Source organism: Anolis carolinensis, chromosome 3, assembly GCF_035594765.1.
Source record: "Anolis carolinensis isolate JA03-04 chromosome 3, rAnoCar3.1.pri, whole genome shotgun sequence".
In the NCBI taxonomy this organism is placed as follows: Eukaryota; Metazoa; Chordata; class Lepidosauria; order Squamata; family Dactyloidae; genus Anolis; species Anolis carolinensis.
Genome location: NC_085843.1, coordinates 175,319,314 through 175,341,278, shown reverse-complemented (window position 1 = coordinate 175,341,278; position 21,965 = coordinate 175,319,314). Strand labels below are relative to the sequence as shown.

Below are 21,965 nucleotides of genomic sequence, written 5' to 3'. Positions count from 1 at the left end.
TGTGTAGATATATAAACTGCAAACTGCATTCAGGAAGTGAAGACTGAAATCAGCTGGTTAGGCCCTGGAATACAAATGATGGGAATGTTCAAAAATATATGTGGGGTGAGAGTATAGAATGGAAAACATTATTTCTGCTCAAAAACCAATTTCCTTGGCAGAAATCAGTATTTTCTACTCAGAAGGATAAAATACTGTTGTTTATGCAGAAACTTGTTTTCTGTGCTATTTTTCACAGAATAAATCTTGAACCAAGTATTCATTGAAAGCTAAGGTTTTCAAATAGTTTCTCACAATGGGGGAAAATGGTAAAATCATTCATTCTTCCCTGTGAGAATTAAATTGACAAGGAATAATATCTTTATCTCTGATGAAAATCCACCCTACTGTGAATTGCAAATGATAAAAGTGATCAAACACAGGTCAAGTTCCATAGTGATAATGAACAGCTGGCTATGTAATGATAGCTGTCACATGAAGGCATTTCAACTTTAATGTGCTTCTATGAACCAGTGTTTATATTAGATATTTAACTACATTACTGGCAGTCAACAAAGGTCAGTGATGAAAATTACCCTGTGAAAAAACTGTCCTTCTAATGGATGTGAATTTGTCAGAGTAGAAAACATCTCAGAGCAAAATGATGATAAAGAATCTGTGCACTTATGTGCTCTGGTTCTGGTTTTTCTTGCTTGCAGAACATACAATATACCCATCTGTGATTTCTACTCTTTCAAGTCTAGTTGGAAGCAACTGACTACAGTCATCAATAAAACAGGGGATGATGTTGTCTTGGCTTATGGGAGGATATAGCCCTGCACTGTATAAAGTTTCATAGGTCAAACCAGCTCTTTGAATTCTGCTTTGAAATTGACTAGCCAATGGAAATATTGCAATACCTCCCCCCACCCCATGATCTTTGCAACACGGAATAAGGATATGAGCCAGAACACATGACCAACACAGAGATTGCTTAACACTGTGCAGCTGAGTTCATAAAGGATCCCCTAAATATTGTCCCTCTTGCCTTAACAATGCTGAAGATCATAGCTCTTTTACACTATTTACTTATAATGCTTTAATTCCACTTCAACTCCCACCGCTGTATCTTGTAGAATCCTGGTGAGTTTAATCTAGGAGTTCTTTGGTTGAAAATTGTAAACACCTCTACAGGAATAAAATATCCCAGGATTCCATAGGATGTAGCTGTGACACTTAAAAGTTAATCTTAGTGCTATAATTGTATAGTGTGAATATAACATCTAATTTCTTGGTGTCCTCTCAAAAAAGAACAGCCCACTGACTAAATGTGAAATACCGAACCCCACCAAGATCTATGCTATTTCTGTTTATGTACAAAATCTCTTTCCTATCCACATTTTCATTCAGTTCCAGAAACTGTCCAGGGTAAACCCAACTGACCATAGACATGCCTATCTGTTGATTAAGCAAGATCAGAAGGCCAGCATCCTATTTTATGGGGTTGCTTAGATTTTTTTTTTTATTCATTATGGCAGCATCAGATGTTGCAGCTTAAATTATCATACTGTTGTTGATTGTTGCAATCACTTTGTTTACTGTGCTGAAAATTTTCCTAATGGATCAAATATAAGTTCATAAGTAAGTAATAGAAATATGTAGATTGTGTTTTATTATACAGGTGGAGTATCCTTTATTTTTTAATTTTTATTTATAATTTTCAAATACAGAGCACATTTAAAAATGGGGATAAGTGCAAAAACACAAGGACAAAAACAAAAAGAAATATATATATATACACACACACAAAGCAAAGGGAAAGGGAGGTAAGGATTTTGATTTGAAAGAAAAAAGAAAGAAAGAAAGGAAAAAAAGGGGGGGGATAAGGAACAAAGGATAAGGATTAACATCAAAGGGAGTAACAAATTTCAGGGAACATCAATCTAAGGGGAAGCGTATCTTCCATTCTTCAAATAACTATTTTAAAACTGTATTCAAAATTATCATTTTCCAATTAAACAAAGTTATTAAACATAATTCAAATCATTTTTAACATATTCTTCCAGTTTACTCCAGTTTGTCCTTCTAGCTGGTTTTCCTCTCGTTTCTTTCAAAAGGAATGTAAGCTTGTCCATATTTTGTATTTCTTCTAGCTTATGAATCCAAAGGTCTTTTTTCTGGATTTCCTCCAGTTTCCATGCTTTGGCAAAAGTCATCCCAGCGGCTGTAGCACAATATGTAAATAAAATATCATCATCTTTGTCAAATTTAGTCTCACTATCTAAAATTCCTAATAAATAGTACTCTGGTTTTAGTGGGAACTTCAATTGTAATATTGTGTTTCTTGGTGGATCATTTTCCAATATTTTTTTGATTTTTTACATAACCACCATAGATGGTAGAACAATCCTTCCTGGGATCTACATTTCCAACATTTCTTATCATAGTTTTTATACATTAGGCCTAATTTTTTGGAGTCATGTACCACCGGTGAAAAACTTTTAGCCAATTTTCTTTCAAATCCAAGGCATACGTATATCTTAACTTTTTATTCCAAATCTCTTCCCATTCTATTAATTTAATTGGACTTCCAATATTTTTGGCCCATTTTATCATACAATTTTTAATCTGTTTCTGTTGCCCACTCCAATAATATAGCATAAATTCTAGATATTGTTTTCTTCTTATCAAAATTTTATCCCATCGGTTATCTACCTCACAGAATCCAATTATTTTATCCTTATTAAACTGTTCTTTTAGCTGGGCAAATTGAAACCATGAGGTACCAGGAAATTTCTCTTTTATTTCTTCTTGTGATTTCAGCATATATCCCTCTTTCTTTTTTATCAAAATATCCTTATATTTTGGCCAAGTTACCCACCCTAAAATATTTCTTTGTTCAGCTTCCAGGGATGAAATCCACAATGGAATCTTTGACTACCCTTTGCTATGGCTCCTCTCTTGGAAAGAAAAGGGGAGTGCTAGGCAGCAATTATAAGATCCCCCCCCTGCCACAATCAAAGTCCTCCTGACAGATGGCCATGCTGCCTCTGCTGAAAAATCTCCTGAGAAGGAGACTCCACCAGACTGAGGAAGCCTATGCCACTGTCTGAAATGACTTGAAGGCAAACAGCAACAACAATTCTGATTAACTTGACTCTCTCATCAGCCAAAACAAGGCCCATACTTCCCATTAAAAGACTGTTGGTTAAATTATTCTTTGTTTTATATATTGTATTGTTCTTTTATGGTGTGGGGTTTTTTTTTGCACTACAAATAAGACATTTGCAATGTGCATAGGAATGCATTCTTTTTTTCAAACTATAATCTGGCCCCCCAACAGGCTGAGGGACTGTGAACTGACCTTCGGCTTAAAAAGTTTGGACACTCCTGCTGTAGAGGATGGTTTGGGGCTTTTTATGCTTGATATGCTTTGTTTTATTTTTTAAAAAGTTGGGAAATTCCCTCATGGATTCAGTTCTATAGAAGAGAAGGAGTGAACCTACGGCTGTATTTCTAAAAGATAGTTGTGATGCTCCTCTCATTTAGCAACCCTGATAGTACAGACAATCTCTTCTGTGAAAGTGTTCATTAAAATGTTACAAATAAGACCAACATTTCCTCTTCCTAACCCATATATATATATATATATATATATATATATATATATATTTATAGGCTTGTGTCAAAGCAGCCATGTGATTTCACTGTCGGTGAGACAATAAATTCATTTAAGATTGCAAACTGTATTTGAAAGAAGCAATCCACATTGTTGAATCCTATCCTTCAAATAGGTTCATTTACTTAGCTAGGGCAGCACCCAAGGCAGGATTTATTATATCCGCAAGGTTTTGAGAAGTTTGAAACCATTGCCATTTTACTGTGAACATCAAGGTCACAAATCTGCATGAATAACTAGTAAAAAAGAACTTAATTGAATTTCACTTACAATGGCCTGTCACCATGTTATTTTTCTGTGAGGGGGACAGGCAAAAGTTTGGCTGGAACTGACTGGTAGATCTCTGAGTGACAGGACTGGCCCAGGGCATTTTGTTTCCTGAGGCCCTTTTCAAAATGATGGAACATAATACCCAAGGCTGGCCAATTTACTTTGACGGCAAATCCCCAGAACACTTCTTGCCCTCTGTGGAAAGAAAAGAGAAATAAAAATAAATTAATAATCAACAATTTTCTGCCTAAATCTGCTGACTGAAGAAGAGGTCTCACACAGCAGTAATCACCTACTGTGTTGGCTCACTACAGCCGCTCCTAAATGACGACACAGGACTCGCTGTGTTATCACAAGAAACTTTACTGTAGGACACATCGACATGAAAAAGCCAAGAATGGGAGGCATCGATCAACACTCCTTTATATACCCTTCCCCCTCATTCAAAGATACATTTCCCGCCCAACAAAAACCCCGCGAAGTTTCCCCACCAAGTCCAGCAGCCATTTCTTCTCAGGATCCCAGGATGCAGGTGTCTTATCAGTTCATAATGTCAGTGACCCTGAAACTCAGCGCTCTAGGAGCAGGGTTCTGACATGGCATCCTCCTCCCCCTCATCCTAAAAGAGAAAGATTAAATACAACTATTGTTCTCCGCAGTCCAATGTCCCTTTGTATGTTTTCAACAGGCTGCAGTGAAACACAGGGTGTACCTTTCCTAAATCCTTGGGCAACCTCAGCTGATACTGTGTGATTTGCTCTAGATTTACAATAGATTCTGATTCACCATTGCACAAACTATAAAAGACTTTCGTCTTTCTATATTAGTTTGCTTAAGCAAAAGGAAAGCTGATGGTGAAGTAGAAATTGTGTGTGTGTGTGTGGGGGGGGGGGAGTTGCAAATAAAATTTAGACTAAGCTGTGCTACTGTTAGTGGATTTATAATTGATTGACTGGATGAACACAAAGGGTGCTCACCAATGGTGTTCTTCATTGTGGAGAGAGGTGACTAATGGAGTATAACAGAGTTTTGTTCAGGCCCCGGAATTACCCAAAGTTTTTATCAATGATTTAGATGGTAGAATAGAGGACATGATTATCATATTTGCAGATGACACCAAATTAAGAGGAGTAATTAATAGGCATGTGTGATCTATTAAAAATGGTTCTAAACTGTGTTAAAAAGTAGGGGGTGCTGGCATTTTGTTTCTAAAGTTCCTTCCGAATTTTGGGGGTAAAAATTTCAAAACGCTAACAAAACTTACGAATCTTCACAAGTATCTCGTTAATAGTGACTGCACATGCGCATCAAGGAAAACTGTCAATGGGGAAACTATCCTGATGAAACTTGCTACAGTGGTAGAAGATATGGACCACAGTTAGCACACCAAATTTCAGAACGTTTGACTTGTCCATGGATTTTGGCGAATTTCAAAGTTTTTATAAAAACATTTTTAATAATAAAGAAAATCTGTTCCTAGTTTCAAAGTGTTATTTCCTTTCATTGTGTGGTCTTTACTTTGAAAGTAGTTGTTCTACTCCAGAAACTTTGTTTGTGTGACACAAACTGTGTTAAATTGGTAGAGAACAGAAATCATAGTACAGACATCATCAAGGGACATCTAGACTGACCCTTGGGCAGAAAGGCACCATCCAGACTCTCCTGACATCCATTTGCTTCCTCTATTGAGCTGGAGGGGATCCTAAAGACACATCCATATAGTTAATTGCTTTTTCTTACAGCCCAGAACAGAGATTGGCTTAGAGCAAATCAGTTTCCCCCCCAAAAAAAGCGACAAAAGCAATTCCCTTGAATGTCTGTCAATATGACACTTTCTCTTTGCAGATTCAGTCATTTTATTTTATCATTACTGACTCTAAATGGCTGGTTGGCTGGCTGGCTGCCCTCCACAGTGCCTTTCTCATGGCAATTGTGCCAAAGTAAAACTATTGGGTTTTTTTAAGCAGTTTTTTAAGCAGTTTTTGGCTTTGCAAAAGTTGTTTATTGCTTGCTTTAAACCTCTTTGCAGACTCAATCAGTTAATTTATTTTATATTTAGACTAACTATAAACGGAGATTACGACAGCCAGCTATTTGGGTCCTTCAAGCTATCATTTAGCTACTGAGCAGCTTTGCATTCTGGGAAATGTAGTTTACAACAAGGCCTTTTGCAATCTTTACCACTGGGGGCCTGGCCTTCCAAAACTACAGTTAAGATGGTTGTGATTGGCCATGCCCACCTAGTTGCTTCTATTAGCACTGATGAAAATGTGGCCAAAAGAATGACATTTTAAAAGTTCCCTTGGCTTTAGAAAAGTTGCTTAATGGTTGTGAAAATCAAACTGACCTTGGGAGACATCCAAATGTTACAGAACATTTCTGAAAAAAATTGGTAAGTGATTCAAATTCTAAATTCCCAACCACCACCATCTTTCCTGCATGCCTCAGAACTCACCTTCGTATGTCCAAATTTGTATGTTCAGATCCGCGTTCCGATCTAATCTGAAATTTTGCACGTCTAGTAGATATCCACTGTGTACCTTAATATTGTATAATTATTATTTCAAAAAACTTCAGAAAATCAAACCCAGACCAGTTTTATATATTTATTTTGTATAAAAAGCATTGCAGAAATTAATATAAAACTGATAAAAGCAGAAAAATATATTTTGACCAAAAACGGGCAACAGTGACCACATTGTCTGTAGCCTCAAACAATTCTTCCTCTGTACATGAGGCAGCACATTGTGACCAAGCATACAGATGCAGAGTTGTCTGTTCTGCTCCACAGTTGCACAAGGTGGAGGATTCTCTTAGGTAGTACCATTTTGCCAGGTTGTCTTTTGATCTGCCTACTTGGTTTCTGAGTCTATTCAGGGACTTCCAAGTTGTCCATTCTTGATTTGCTCCTGGAGGCAGACCCTCGTGGAGGACCATCCAATTGGGATTTTCTGGTTTAGCTGCTCAGAGGGATATTCTTGCTGTTGCTGGAGGAACGTTAAGAGGGGTGGTGGTTCTCATGAAGCTTTTCCTTGATTTGAGTCTACTGGGAGGAGGCTGATAGCCATGCAGTGGATGGTTTTCACAGTGTTCAACCTTATTTCTCTCACAGTTAGCAGCAACTTCCCATCACACATCAGGGAGAGGGGCAATGCCAGCTAGCTTGTAGAGTGTATCAACTAGGCTTGATCGATCCACGAAAAAATTTGATTCTAAACTCGTTTCAAAACTAGAGGGGGTCAGCGTTTCGTTTTTGAGGGTATTTCCGAATTTTGCCCCCAAAAAATTTCGAAATTAACGAAAATTCGTTATCTTCAAAATTAATTCGTTAATGGCGGACGCGCATGCGTGGTCGCCCAAAAACAGCCCCAGAGGGGGGGGGTTCGGGGGCTCTCCTGCTCTCATTTTTTCAGCTATACTGATCAAATTTGGTACAGTGGGAGAACACAATCCACCCTGCTTGTTCGCTAAATTACAGAGCGTTTGCCCTTTCCTAAGATTTATTGCACAATTTTATATTTCATATAGAAAAACTTTACCAATTGCAAAAAATCTGTTCCTGCTTTTGAATTGTTATTTCCTGTTCATTCAATAGGGGTTCCATCACTGTGAAAGTTCTTGCTTCTACTAATGTGTATCATTGTTTCAGTGCCCGTAAATCTGTCAAAATTTTAGGGCATTGGGGGACATTGGCCAAGAGACACATTTTGCTGCCTGCCACTATGCGCAATGACTTTCCCCAGGCATCAATATTGGAGGCCATTATACCCCAGTGGTCAAGCCCCTCCCCCTCCCAAGAAATGTAAGATTTCTGCGACGTTGGTTTGATTTATTGCCTGATGGCAAAATGGGTAAAGAACGACAGCCGCAAGACAAGAGAGATGCGGCGCATCGTGGGAAACAAGACCACGTAGGCCGACAGGCAGCTAAAACCAAAGAAAAGAAAAGAAAGAAAAAGCCACAGGTGGCAAGGCCCATATGTTAAAATGGGCCGGCCACAGTTGGCCGGCATGCATCCCAGAGAGGGAAAAAATTGTGGCCCGCAACAAAGGAAGGATCTTAGCTAAATAGCCTCAATATGTACAGAGGGACAGCTGCGAGAGAAGAGAGATGCGGCGCATCATGGGAAACATGACCACATAGGCCGACAGGCAGCTAAAACAAAAGAAAAGAAAAGAAAGGAAAAGCAACAGGCGGCAAGGCCCATATGTTAAAATGGGCCGGCCACAGTTGGCCGGCACGCTTCCCAGAGAGGGAAAAAGAGTGGCCCGCAAAAAAGGAGGCTTCTGTGCAAAATCGCATAAAGGGGTGCCGAAAGACAGCCGCGAGAGAAGAGGGACGCGGCGCATCGTGGGAAACACAGGCAGCTAAAACAAAAGAAAAGAAAGATACAGCCACAGGCGGCAAGGGTCACACTTTAAAATACTAGGCCGGCCACCGTTGGCCGGCACGCTTCCCAGAGAGGGAATAAATTGTGGCCCACACTTTAAAATACTAGGCCGGCCACCGTTGGCCGGCACGCATCCCAGAGAGGGAATAAATTGTGGCCCACACTTTAAAATACTAGGCCGGCCACTGTTGGCCGGCACGCATCCCAGAGAGTGAATAAATTGTGGCCCACACTTTAAAATACTGCCCAGGGGGGCCGGCCACCGTTGGCCGGCACGCATCCCAGAGAGGGAATAAGAGTGGCCCACACTTTAAAATACTAGGCCGGCCACCGTTGGCCGGCACGCTTCCAAGAGAGGGAATAAATTGTGGCCCACACTTTAAAATACTGCCCAGGGGGGCCGGCCACCGTTGCCCGGCACACATCCCAGAGAGGGAATAAATTGTGGCCCACACTTTAAAATACTAGGCCGGCCACCGTTGGCCGGCACGCATCCCAGAGAGGGAATAAGAGTGGCCCACACTTTAAAATACTAGGCCGGCCACCGTTGGCTCGCACGCTTCCCAGAGAGGGAATAAATTGTGGCCCACACTTTGAAATACTGCCCAGGGGGGCCGGCCACCGTTGGCCGGCACGCATCCCAGAGAGGGAATAAATTGTGGCCCACACTTTAAAATACTAGGCCGGCCACCGTTGGCCGGCACGCTTCCCAGAGAGGGAATAAATTGTGGCCCACACTTTGAAATACTGCCCAGGGGGGCCGGCCACCGTTGGCCGGCACGCATCCCAGAGAGGGAATAAATTGTGGCCCACACTTTAAAATACTAGGCCGGCCACCGTTGGCCGGCACGCATCCCAGAGACAGAGAGAGAAGTTAAAAACCAGGAAATGTGGGCCCAAGCCCCTCAGACCCGGGGGGCCGGCCACCGTTGGCCGGCCCCACGCCCACACCCCACAACCCACGGGGAAGGGCATGCATTCTTCCCGTCTGCTTTCGAAATGTGGGCCCAAGCCCCTCAGACCCGGGGGGCCGGCCACCGTTGGCCGGCCCCATGCCCACACCACAGAACCCACATGGGGAAGGGCGTGTATTCTTCACGTCTGCTAGTGAACTGTGGGCCCAAGCCCCACTGCCCAGGGGGGCCGGCCACCGTTGGCTGGCCCCACGCCACCTCCTCACCACCCAAGGGGAAGGGCGTGTATTCTTCACGTCTGCTAGTGAACTGTGGGCCCAAGCCCCACTGCCCAGGGGGGCCGGCCACCGTTGGCCGGCCCCACGCCACCTCCTCACCACCCAAGGGGAAGGGCGTGTATTCTTCACGTCTGCTAGTGAAATGTGGGCCCAAGCCCCACTGACTAATGTGTCAACCAGACCAGAGCAACAAAGTCTGTAGCCGCCACAAAGGCACACTCCCTGACAGCAAACCGTCAGCGGCCCTGGCCGCACCCTTACCGGGTGGACACAAGCTAGCTGGCAGTCCACAGGGTAGTCGTGGCCAACATCACATCAATAATGATTGTAATAATAACAACACTAAGATCATAATTGTTATTACCCGCCCCATCTTCCCGGAGGGACTCTGAGCGGCTTCCATGGGGCGTGCCCGTCAACAATACAATGTGAACAATTAAACCCCAAAATTTTATATTTATTAAAGGAAATGTTGCATCAATAACACATAAAATAAAAAAGCTGTCACAGTCAGCATACAGCATTACCTGCTTAAAAAACAGAGGTGTAAAAACACGGCTCTGTGGCCGAGGGCTGAATACTTCCACATAGATGAGGTAGTTTGAGAGTTAAAAATCAATAAAGTGCGAAATACTCTTGGCCTGGAAACCAATTCTTCATCTGGCAGCGATCCACCCCATAGTCCTCGAAGGCTTTTTGGAACTGGAAGGTTTTACGGCTCTGATGTAAGGTTAATGTTTCTATGGCGTTGAACTAGAGGGAAGACTTGTGTGTGTGTCTGGTGTTATTAAAGTTCTCTAGCAGCTGATCTGGAAATAGGGAAATGACTTCTGTTGGTATACATTTTCAGTAAAATTGTGGATGTAAAATAATGAAAGATATTGTCTTTATGGAGTAGAAATGAATCCAAAGAACTAAAACATAGCACAACTGTGGAGACAAAAGAAACCATGAAGACATAACTCATTGCTTTCAACAGCAATACAGAGTTTCTGAGGTTTTTTTCTTTACTTATGGGTCTGTGGAAGATTAGCATCACATACCTTCTGTGTCTTATCCTCTCAGACACACGCATAGAGATAATACTTGTGTCAGGCAATGGCTGGGATCCATTAAAAAAAGGTTTATCCCTGCCATTGTGGGATTTCACTTATCCCATATTTTAAAAGCATTGTAAAGGGGTGGGAGATAAATAAAATGTTTTCGTTATCCTAAATGACAAGAGGCTTCGGCCAGGGTGTCCCACCTTTAACGATGGCTGTGTTAAAAAATTTGGCTTGTAAACCGCCTTTTGTATCATCCGTCAAAAAACAGTCCTCATTTTCGAATACCAAACGCAAAAAATTGTCCTGGACTGCTTCAGCAAAAGTGTTGGAAAAGTGCACCTGATACTTTAGCACAGCAGACATTTTTGCAATTACCGTAATATTTTATGATGTCAAGACATAAAATTATTTTATTACTTTCATTGAAAAGAAATTGATTCTAAATGATGTTTTTTCATTTTGTACTCATGTTGCTTGGGCCGCTGCCCCAAGTAATCCGCACCGAGTCCACGCAGGGAGATGTTGGCGGGAAATATTAAATTTTGTATTCATTTAACATTGATCGTTTTATATACTCTCTGAGAGTCCTCCTCGTTTCAAAGGTATTTCTTCATATTCCAGGACCGGGAGTTTGGCCTCGAGGAAGAGTATTCTCAGATAGGTCACTCGGCAAGCTGCTGAAAGGGGTCACACCATCGTCGGCCATGTTGAATACTCTCTTCAAAGCCTTAAACTGCTAGGAGGATAATAAATGGAATGTGCTGGGTTATTTGGTAATTCCAAGTCACATAGTCTGTCCCACGGAAAGTGTTAGTTGACATGCTGGGAACAGAAAATGGATCAACCGCCGTTTTCATGCTTGGGAACGGGTTGCGGCAGGGCCGCAGAAGTTCAGCCTCTGGAATCATCTAGCCGTTTGTCTGGAACATTAAATGCGACATGCTTGGCTAGAGGACCTGTAGGCAGGATTTGAAATATATGGAAGGCACGTTTACAACCTATGGTATGAGATAACAGTCTGCTGGCCTAAAGAGAGTAGGGGCAGAGGAGCCTTCTCTCAAAGGTGAAAGAAGAAATGACCAAAGCTGGGTTGTAAGAGAAGGAAGCCAAAGGGAACCACAGAGATGTATAACTGTCAACAACATGGATTGGATGTGGAGGGTTTGACAGACGTTTAATTTATTCTTGCGACATCTCACTGTAGGTGTGGACTGTGGCCTGCAAGTTAGTAGAGGTTTTGCAGAGCTATGTCCACACTAGACAAAATAAGAAAAGAGACTTCATGCAAACATTGGAGGACCGCATACTGGCATTGTCATCGCAATGCCGTAGTCCAGAAACCTGCGGATGTGAGAGCTTGACCGTAAGGAAGGCAGAGCGTGGGAAAAATGGCACTTTTGAAAAGAATTGCTTTTTGAAAAACAAGACAGTGCCTGGGAGTGTAAGAAGATCCAACTGGTCCATCCTCCATGTTTTATTGCCCGTCCGATTCAAGGAGGTAGTGAAATTACAGGCATAGCATCAGGATGGCATGGACTTGAAGGAAATGACGCCGTTGATGTCCAACAGGAAATTCTTTTGTGAATCCGTCTGAGAGTTCTCCATAGATCGTAGAAGACTACAAGTCTTATTTCTGAGTGTAAGACTTTCTGCGGTGTGATTCCACCCTCTTCTATCGTCGCTGCCAACAAGCCAGCAAAAAGCACTTCCGTAGCCAGAGAACCTGCGCCCAGAGGTCACTAGCAGCCGCAAAGGCACACGCCCTGATGGGCAAACACCACCGTCCGCGTGCGCGGCAAGAGTGCGGGGGGACCAAAAGGCGGCCGTCCCGCGGCCACAGCGTCGAGTACACTGCCTTTAAAGGCGAGGGGAAAGTGGAAGAAGAAAATTTCGAAAAGAGGTGGACAAGGCCGAGGTGTCCTGCTTTCTGCGGTGATTCCACCCTCTTCTATCGTCCCTGCCAACAAGCCAGCAAATTGAAGTTCCCACGCCACAGAACCTGCGCCCAGAGGTCACTAGCAGCCGCAAAGGCACACGCCTTGACGGGCAAACGCCACCGTCCGCGTGCGCGGCCAGAGGGCAAGAACAACCAAAGGCGGCCGTTCCGCAGCAACAGCGTCAATCACAGCCTTTCAGGGTGATGGGACACAAGGTTTACATTTGGAGTAATTTGTGCAAAATCGAAGGTGTTCCACTGTCTTTGATGATTCGACCCTCTGAGTTATACCAACAAGCCAGCAAAATGCGGTTCGCACTCGACGGAACCTGCGCCCAGAGGTCACTAGCAGCCGCAAAAGCACACGCCCTGACGGGCAAACGCCACCATCCGCGTGCGCGGCCAGAGGGCAAGAACAACCAAAGGCGGCCGTTCCGCAGTAACAGCGTCAATCACAGCCTTTCAGGGTGATGGGACACAAGGTTTACATTTGGAGTAATTTGTGCAAAATCGAAGGTGTTCCACTGTCTTTGATGATTCGACCCTCTGAGTTATACCAACAAGCCAGTAAGAAGCGGTTCGCACTCGACGTAACCTGCGCCCAGAGGTCACTAGCAGCCGCAAAGGAACACGCCCTGATGGGCAAACGCCGCCGTCCGCGTGCGCGGCCAGAGGGAAAGGGGAACCAAAGGCGGGCGTCCCGCGGCCACTGCGTCGACCACACCCGCTCAAGCCGATGGGACAGTGAAAGATGAAACTTTAGAGAAGTGCTGGCCAAAGTCGAGGTGTTGTATTAATCCCTGTGGCAAAACACATCCTCAAAGGTTCAGATGGACAGATATCTCAGAAAAGTATGAGTCTGGCGTATTCCTTCACCTTAAATGATTATCCGAAGTATCCTCATCAAATATAACAGTGCTCTTTCTGTACAGGAACTCTTAGGATCTGGAGAAGACCAATCATTCCTGGCTCATGAGGGAAATAATTTTTGACCAAAAAAAAGAAAAATAGTGAATTGAATGAAATCCGTACTGAACCCTAAGAGGAAGCATATCCTACCTAGGATTTTATGGACTAATTTCCCACAGAAAATCCTTCTACCTCTAGAGCGTCAGTATTACAGGAGAGAAAAAGTTTTGTGACTTCAGACTACAGAGATGGGCCAAAAGTAACTTTATTAAGTTCAACAGGGACAAATGAAAGCAACTTCACTTCGGTAAACATAATGGAAATCCAAGCGACATTTTTTGGGACGCCTAGCTTGACAGCAGTGTGTGAGAAAACCGTCTGTGAGTCCTTGTGGACAACAACATAACAATGAGCCTAGTATGGTTTGCGGGAGAGCAAATATCCAATGGGCTTTAGGCATGCATCAACAGGGGAATAGCGTCTAGATCCAAGGCAGTCCTGTTTCCCCTCTACTCTGCCGTGGTCAGACCGCACCTGGAATAATGTGTCCAACTTTGGGCACCGCAGATAAATGGAGATGCGGGCAAGCTTGAAAGTGTCTAGAGGAGTGCGACTAAAATGAATAAGGGTCTGGAGATCAAGCAGTATGAGGAGAGGCTTTATTAGCTGGTCATCATTGTTTAGCATGCAGAAGAGAAGGCTGAGAGGAGACATGTTAGCAATGTACAAATATGTGAGGGGAAGTCATAGGGAGGAGGGAGCAAGCTTATTTTCTGCTGCCCTGAAGACAACGGGACGGAGCAGTGGGTTCCAACAACATGAATGGAGCTTCCACCTGAACATCAGGAAGAACTTCCTGACTGTGATGGCTGTTCGGGAGTGGAACTGTCTCCCCCGGACTGTGTTGGGGGCTCCTTCTTTTGAAGCTTTTAAGCATAGGCTCGATGGCCATCTGTCGGGGATGCTTTGAATGAAACTTCCTGCGTTTTTGTGGGGGGAGAACTCGATGGCCCATGAGTTCTATTCCAACTCTACTTTTCTATGATTCCATGATTCAATGATTTGGGAAACGGCCCCTTGTGATTGATGAACCCAAAAACAACAGTGGGCAACGGTGAGTGATGATAAAGACGAGAAAGGAAGGGAAAAGAGAGAGGAAAGCATTGTAGGTTATGCTGGGGGTGACAGGCATTTCCGGAAGAGGGGCCGCTGTGCCCGTTTCCTCCACCCTGGGCCTTCCACATGGTAAAGTCTTTTGGGCAGACGTTGTACTTTAGCCGGGGATCACACAAGGCCGCCAGCATATGGACCTTGCTGGAAAGAAGTGGCTCAAGGCGTTTCCGTACAGCAAAGGACAACCTCCTCACCACCTCCTGGGCCGGCGGTGTCAGCGGTCCAGCCAGGGAGTCCAGTGTTCGACCGGCCCCAAGCCCTTCTATGTGCCTCCTTAGCCTCAAGACCATGGGCACTGCCTGGCTAAGAAGGGCTTTTGAGTCCAAAAGGGTCTCAGTGGCATGTTTGAATGGCTTTAGTATGTCTACTAGCTGGGAGATGGTGTCCCACTCTTGCTTATTTGGAACAAGTTTGCTAACTGGCGCAACCAATGTGAGGGAGATGCCGTGTACCGCCTTCTGCTGCTCGACCATGCGTTCAAGCATTTTAAAGGTTGAATTCCACCGAGTTGAGACGTCCTGGAGCAGCTTGTGCTGCGGGAGGCCTTCAAGGCTCTGCCTCTCTCTCAGCTGCCGGGCTGCCCTGATGCTCCTGTGGAAGTAGCCCGCGATCTTTCTACAGCGCTCGATCAGCAGGGAGATGTTTGCGTTGCTGGCTGGCTGCTCTTCCGGGCTCTTTAAACCTTCCTTGACGGTATTGTGAAGCATGTGGGCCATGCAGGACACATTCTGAAACCCGGCACTTTCAACCGCTTTGATCATATTTTTCCCAGCGTCAGTCACCATAAAGCCCCTCCTCATTTCTTCCGGCCTATACTGCATCCACTCCCCCATAATGTTTTCCAGATAGCTGCAGATGGTCTCTGCCTTGTGATCACGATCAACTACCTCCAACGCGAGGAGTGCCCAACGATGGGATGTATCCATACTGCCTTCCTTCTCCCACCAATGTGCCGTGAGAGAGAAGTAGGAATGGCCTCCTCCCAAGCTTGACCAAATATCAGAGGTAAAATGGATGTGTCCTCCCATGGCGCTACGCAACATCTGTGAAATGCGTTCCTTACAGCCCTCGTACAAGCCGGGAATTACTTTTCTGGAAAAGGTGTGACGGGAGGGGATTTTGTATCGGGGGCATAGTCGTTTCATAAGGCGTACGAAGCCTTCTTGTTCAACCAGGCGGAAGGGATGGTGATCAAGGGCCATCATCTCTCCCACACTTTGGGTTATCTGCTGGGGTGTGAGTAGTGTTTCCCCCGTTTTCTTCCTGGGTAATGGAATGGCCCAATCCTCCAAGGTGGACTGTGTCTGCCTTCCACCATCTTCACCAGGAGAACTTTGTGTGCTAATGCTGCCACTGGAAGGGCTTGCAGTTCCCCCTCCTACCGATATGGAGGGATGGTGTTGCTTCAAGTGAGAACTCAACCCCGAGGTCGCAAGATGTCTCAGGTCTCTGCCTCTGCTGATATTTGCCCCACAGTGCCTACAAACTGCCAAAGTAGCACACTGAGAGTGGACATGGAAATGGTCCCAAATATAAGACCTAGGCCTCCCCACAGCCACTGTGGCGACGCCCACTGAGATAGGAGTCGTGGGCACCCTTTCGTCAGCTTGAGAAAGTTTTTGTTTGGATGGTACAACCTCCTCTACCTCCTCCAAACTGTCAGTAGCGGGTGGAGGGGTGGGGTTATCTATATCCTCACTATCCACCACCTGTAGTTCCAGGACGGTTACACCCTTATGTTCCATTGATCGTCCTGTGGTCTCAGCTCTATAAGACAACTGGCTCGGTGTGGAGGGCTGTGAACTTTCTGCATGCGAACAGCCGGCTTCTTCATCAAGTCCACCCACTCCCATAGTTCGGCGTTCCAGACGGATGGGACCCACCCTAACTTTTTTGGCCCCCCACAGTGTCCTGGCTGTGCCTTTACCACTATCAGGACTTGCTCCCCCAGACCCGCGTACAGCTGAACGTTTCATGACAGCAGGAGTGTTTTCAGGAGACAGATGGGGGGATGGAAAGGTGTTGTGTAAGTGGTGGAAAATATTTCTTGTTTCTTGATTGGCAACGTGTTCTGTTTAGGGTATATTAACTGCCGCAAAACCGTCTATTTATTTTTTAGTTATTTTTATTTTTTTACAAGGGGATACCTGTACTTTCCAGTTCTACAAAGGAGTATGGGAGGTGCAATCCTTTGGCCAAAGTTGGCTTTTGATTCACAGACAGCGTCCCTGGCACGGACAAACAGCCCTGTTTGAGCAGGCAAAGGGCAAAAGTGGGTCCCTTGTTTCCCAAAAAGGAGGTTTAGTTCTACAAAGGAGAATGGGAGGTGCAATCCTTTGGCCAAAGTTGGCTTTTGATTCACAGAAAGCGTCCCTGGCACGGACAAAGAGCCCTGTTTGAGCAGGCAAAGGGCAAAAGTGGGTCCCTTGTTTCCCAAAAAGGAGGTTTAGTTCTACAAAGGACAACGGGAGGTGCAATCCCTTGGCCAAAGTTGGCTTTTGATTCACAGAAAGCGACCCTGGCATGGACAAACAGCCCCGTTTGAGCAGGCAAGTGGCAAAAGTGGGTCCCTTGTTTCCCAAAAAGGAGGTTTATTTCTACAAAGGACAATGGGAGGTGCAATCCTTTGGCCAAAGTTGGCTTTTGATTCACAGACAGCGTCCCTGGCACGGACAAACAGCCCTGTTTGAGCAGGCAAAGGGCAAAAGTGGGTCCCTTTTTCCCCAAAAAGGAGGTTTAGTTCTACAAAGGACAATGGGAGGTGCAATCCCTTGGCCAAAGTTGGCTTTTGACTCACAGAAAGCGACCCTGGCACGGACAAACAGCCCTGTTTGAGCAGGCAAGTGGCAAAAGTGGGTCCCTTGTTTCCCAAAAAGGAGGTTTAGTTCTACAAAGGACAATGGGAGGTGCAATCCTTTGGCCAAACTTGGCTTTTGATTCACAGAAAGCGACCCTGGCACGGACAAACAGCCCTGTTTGAGCAGGCAAAGGGCAAAAGTGGGTCCCTTTTTTCCCAAAAAGGAGGTTTAGTTCTACAAAGGACAATGGGAGGTGCAATCCTTTGGCCAAAGTTGGCTTTTGATTCACAGAAAGCGACCCTGGCACGGACAAACAGCCCTGTTTGAGCTGGCAAAGGGCAAAAGTGGGTCCCTTGTTTCCCAAAAAGGAGGTTTAGTGCTACAAAGGACAATGGGAGGTGCAATCCTTTGGCCAAAGTTGGCTTTTGATTCACAGAAAGCGACCCTGGCACGGACAAACAGCCCTGTTTGAGCAGGCAAAGGGCAAAAGTGGGTCCCTTTTTCCCAAAAAGGAGGTTTAGTTCTACAAAGGACAATGGGAGGTGCAATCCTTTGGCCAAACTTGGCTGTTTATTCACAGAAAGCGTCCCTGCCCTGCATGAGGCAAGGGCCAAATCAGGGTCCCTTGTTTCCAAAATCCCTTTAGCGTTTAAAAAAGAAAGAAGAAAGCCCACCGCAACAGAAAAAATGGCGCAGCAGAAAAATTGCTGGCCTGGTGGGAAAATGGAAAACGCCAATCTCGGGAGGAAAAAAACACCCACAGGCCCTTTCCAAAAAATTAAAAAAGCAACACCCAACAGTTTCCCTCCCAAACTCACCCACCCAAGCTTTTCTCCAGGTCTTCTGTAGCCTAGCTTAGCTCTAGCTCAGACACAGCCAAGGAGGCTGTGACGCAGCAATCTTGCCTGCCTGCCTGCCTGCCTGCCCAGAATCTCCCTTCCACCCTCTTCAGAATCCCGGTGCGAATGAGCCACGAGGCTCCCAGTGCTCGCTCTTTTCATTCAGGACGTCCTACCAGCCCCTCCCCCTGGTTAAACATCCTCTCTGATTGGCCACAAGGTGCAAACAACACGCTAGGTTGCCCCAGTGCACTTAAACAAGTTTGGGTGATTTGCAAAAGCTTTTTTTAAAAACGAAAAAAAACGACGACATAACTTAAAACGGCCAGTCGCGGTTCGAAACCGCGATATCCAGACGTGTGGACAACCAATGCCGTATATTGCTTCAAAACAAACGAAAATAACGAATTAATAACGGTTAACGGGGAAAACGAATTATTTGAGCAAGCCTAGTATCAACAGATGTAGGTTTGATTATTCTGCATGTTTTGTTCAATGCTATGTTTGCCTGCTTTGCATGGGCAGACTTGTGCCAAACAGGGCAGGCATACTTAACAGTTGAGTAAGACAAGGCCAGGGCTTATGTTCTTATTCATTTTGGGTCTGCACCCCATGCACTGCCAGTCGGTTTCCGCAGGAATGTTATTGCGTGAAGCTACTTTGTGGATGGTGTTCATGCAGTGTTGCCTATATGTTAATGTTCGATCTAAGGTGACACCAAGATATTTAGGATGGAAACAATGTTCAAGCTCTTGGCCTTCCCAGGTAACTTTCAATTTCCTATTGGCTTCACAGTTCTGTAGGTGGAAAGCATATAATTGTCTCTTGGCAGCATTAGGCTTCAGGTGGTTATCTTTGTAGTAACTGGAGAGATCTTTCAAGGCATCAGTAAGTTAGTTTTTGACTGTTTCAAAGTCATTTGCTTGTGTTGTTAGGCCAAGGTCATGAGATATTGCCTGAATTTTGAAATCAGCATTTAAGGCTCTACTTGTTGTCTCACAAGTAAAATCTATAATACTGGTGAGCACAAAGGACAAGGATTTTCCCAAGCTGGCCAAGTGTCTTTGAAATGCGACCCTTTGCAAACATACAAAATCCTGACTGCCAATCACCAAGTATTTTAAACTTCTTTAGTGCACTCTGAGATTAATGTGTATGTCATATGCTTGAAATTAAAGCTTTGTCTGCTACTGTTATTTCAAATATTGTATGCTATTTGTTATGATGAATACTGCTTCAAGAATTTGATTATCTTTCTATTTTGTTCTTTTTTGTGAGGGCTATAAATCTATTAAATAAAAATCTATGAAACAATTTAACTTGCCAGTATAAAAATTAATGATACTTACTTCCAGTGATGTTCCCTAAATGTCTATGTCTCAGGTTGTACAATGTTTTTGTTGTCGTTTCTTTAAAGTTTCTTTAGATCTATGCCTCCTCCAACTGCTTTAATATCATTTTTCTTCCTGGCTTAGAACCTTTTTCAGGGTCATGTAAATGATCTGGCAGTGATGTTGTCATAATGCTACGTACATAACCAATCATATTGCTTTGAGAATGACATCCCTATGAGCAAACAGAACCAACAGATATTCCTTTCTAGGTGAACATTGGACTCACTCTGAGTTGGCTAATGGATTGGATCATTTTGAAGCCAAACGTTTTAAAAAGTAATTAAAAGAAACTAAGGAGTTTTTCATTAGGACCAAAGAATTTCAGTATATTTACTTTTTTTTGTTTGTTTAACCATCGCAAAAGTGTACTTTTTAGATATGTTTATCAGCATGGATTTCCCTCTAGAAAACCACAGAAAGCATGTTATATTTGCATATGTTATTTTACATTATAACTGTTATGACAAGCCTGGGGCTTTCAGAAATAGACTTATGCCAGAACTAAATGGGAAGCAACAAAAGACTTAAACTCATCTCCATCCACCTGTGTCTGCTTAGAAACCAGGGTACTAATTTCAACACTTCAACATTTCAGATTAAGAAGGAAAAAGTAATTTAGAAACTTGTAGAGATACTTCCATGGGAATCTCACAACTCAGCCTGCCTGAACAGTAATTTGAATGAAGGAATTAATGAGGTGATAGTTCTAGAATGAATTTTTATGTTTTTGTAAAGCATAGTTTTGCATTGAAACCATGATGATGAATTATATTCAGTTGCTTTTGTATATTTATACCTTTCTTTCAAAAATTACTTTGTTGTGGTATATCTGAGATGTTTAAAGCATACAGTAGCCTCACACTGAGTTTCTTCTACATCATGGCTAGACCATTGATTCTGAGTATTTGGTCCGCCAAATGTTTGAGATATCAACTTTCAAATGTCCAGACCATTGGCATTGGTGCTTGGGACTTCAGGGAGCTAAAGTTCAAACTACTGGAATCACTGAAGATGGAGAACTGGTGGTCTTGGACAACAAAGACAAAAGTAATGGTTATGTCCATTTCATTTTCAACCATGCTGAAGGCAATTAATTATACAAAGCATAATTAACGGACAATAATGCTAGGAAATTTGGGAAACTTGAGCAGGAATGTTTAATATAGTATTTTTGAAGTCTCTTATTAAGACAATCATCATGGATCCAAGTCAACTTGAAATACATAAGAGCAAAAACACTGCAATTACTTTGATACATGCTTTGAGACATGCAACACACTATTAAAGTGATGGAATGTTCCACTTGCTGCCTTGAATGGCAACCCCATGTTCTTTGTAGAAACACAATGTTCCTTGTAGTAAGACACTGTCCCACTACTGACATGGGCACTTGTGGACATTATTGGCATTGAATGTTTGCCATTTTTACTTTGGAAGCCACCCTGAGTACCCTTGGGGAGAGAGGGTGGGTTAAAATGAATTATTTATTTATTTATTTATTTGAAACACAACCAGATGAGCCCACAGCAGACACTCTGCTGGCTGTTGTATTGGATCATACGTCAGACACTTCCCAAGTGTCTAGGACTGTGTGATGTACTGGCGAATAATGCGTGCAGATCCCAGTAAGGTGGCCTTCTGCAGCTGGCAGGTGGTAATTTTGTCAGTGCCGATTATGTTTAAGTGCAGGCCAAGGCCTTTAGGCACTGCACTCAGTGTGCCGATCACCACTGGGACCACCTTGACTGACTTGTACCAAAGTCTTTGCAATTCGATCTTTAAATCCTCATATCGTGTCAGCTTTTCCAGTTGTTTCTCCTCAATCCTGCTGTCACCTGGGATTGCAACATTGATAATCCATACTTTGTTTTTAACATGATACTGAGGTGAGAAGTATTGTGCTCCAAAACTCTGTCTGTCTGAATTCAGACGTCCCAGAGTAGCTTGACATGTTCATTCTCTGTAACCTTTTTCAGGCTTGTGATCCCACCAGTTCTTTGTCACAGGCAGATGGTATTTGTGGCACAAGTTCCAATGAATCATCTGAGCAATGGTGTTATGTCTCTGCTTGTAGTCTGTCTGTTCAATCTTCTTGCAGCAGCTGAGGATGTGATCTATTGTTTTATCTCTTCCTTGCAGAGTCTACATTTGGGATCTGTCATCAACTTTTCAATTTTGGCTTTGATGGCATTGGTTCTAATGGCTTGTTCTTGGGCTGCCAGAATCAGGCCCTCCATCTCCTTTTTCAAAGTACAATTTGTGAGCCACAGCCATATTTTTTCTTTGTCAATTTGGCTCTCAGTTTTTCCCAGGAACTGTCCATGGAGAGCCTTCTTTCGCTAGTTTTCTCTTCTGCTCTG

At 43.8% G+C, this 21,965-nt stretch overlaps 1 long non-coding RNA gene across 1 annotated transcript; it reads right to left on the bottom strand.

Annotated features, from left to right (window-relative positions):
* Positions 1-1,712: 1,712 nt before the first annotated feature.
* On the bottom strand, positions 1,713-19,763 carry LOC134297666 (uncharacterized). Its single transcript, XR_010004491.1, has 3 exons — positions 19,561-19,763; positions 3,929-4,123; positions 1,713-2,203 (listed from the first exon to the last, which is right to left on the bottom strand). It is a non-coding gene; the product is annotated as an uncharacterized LOC134297666 (long non-coding RNA).
* Between the last annotated feature and the right edge of the window lie 2,202 nt (positions 19,764-21,965).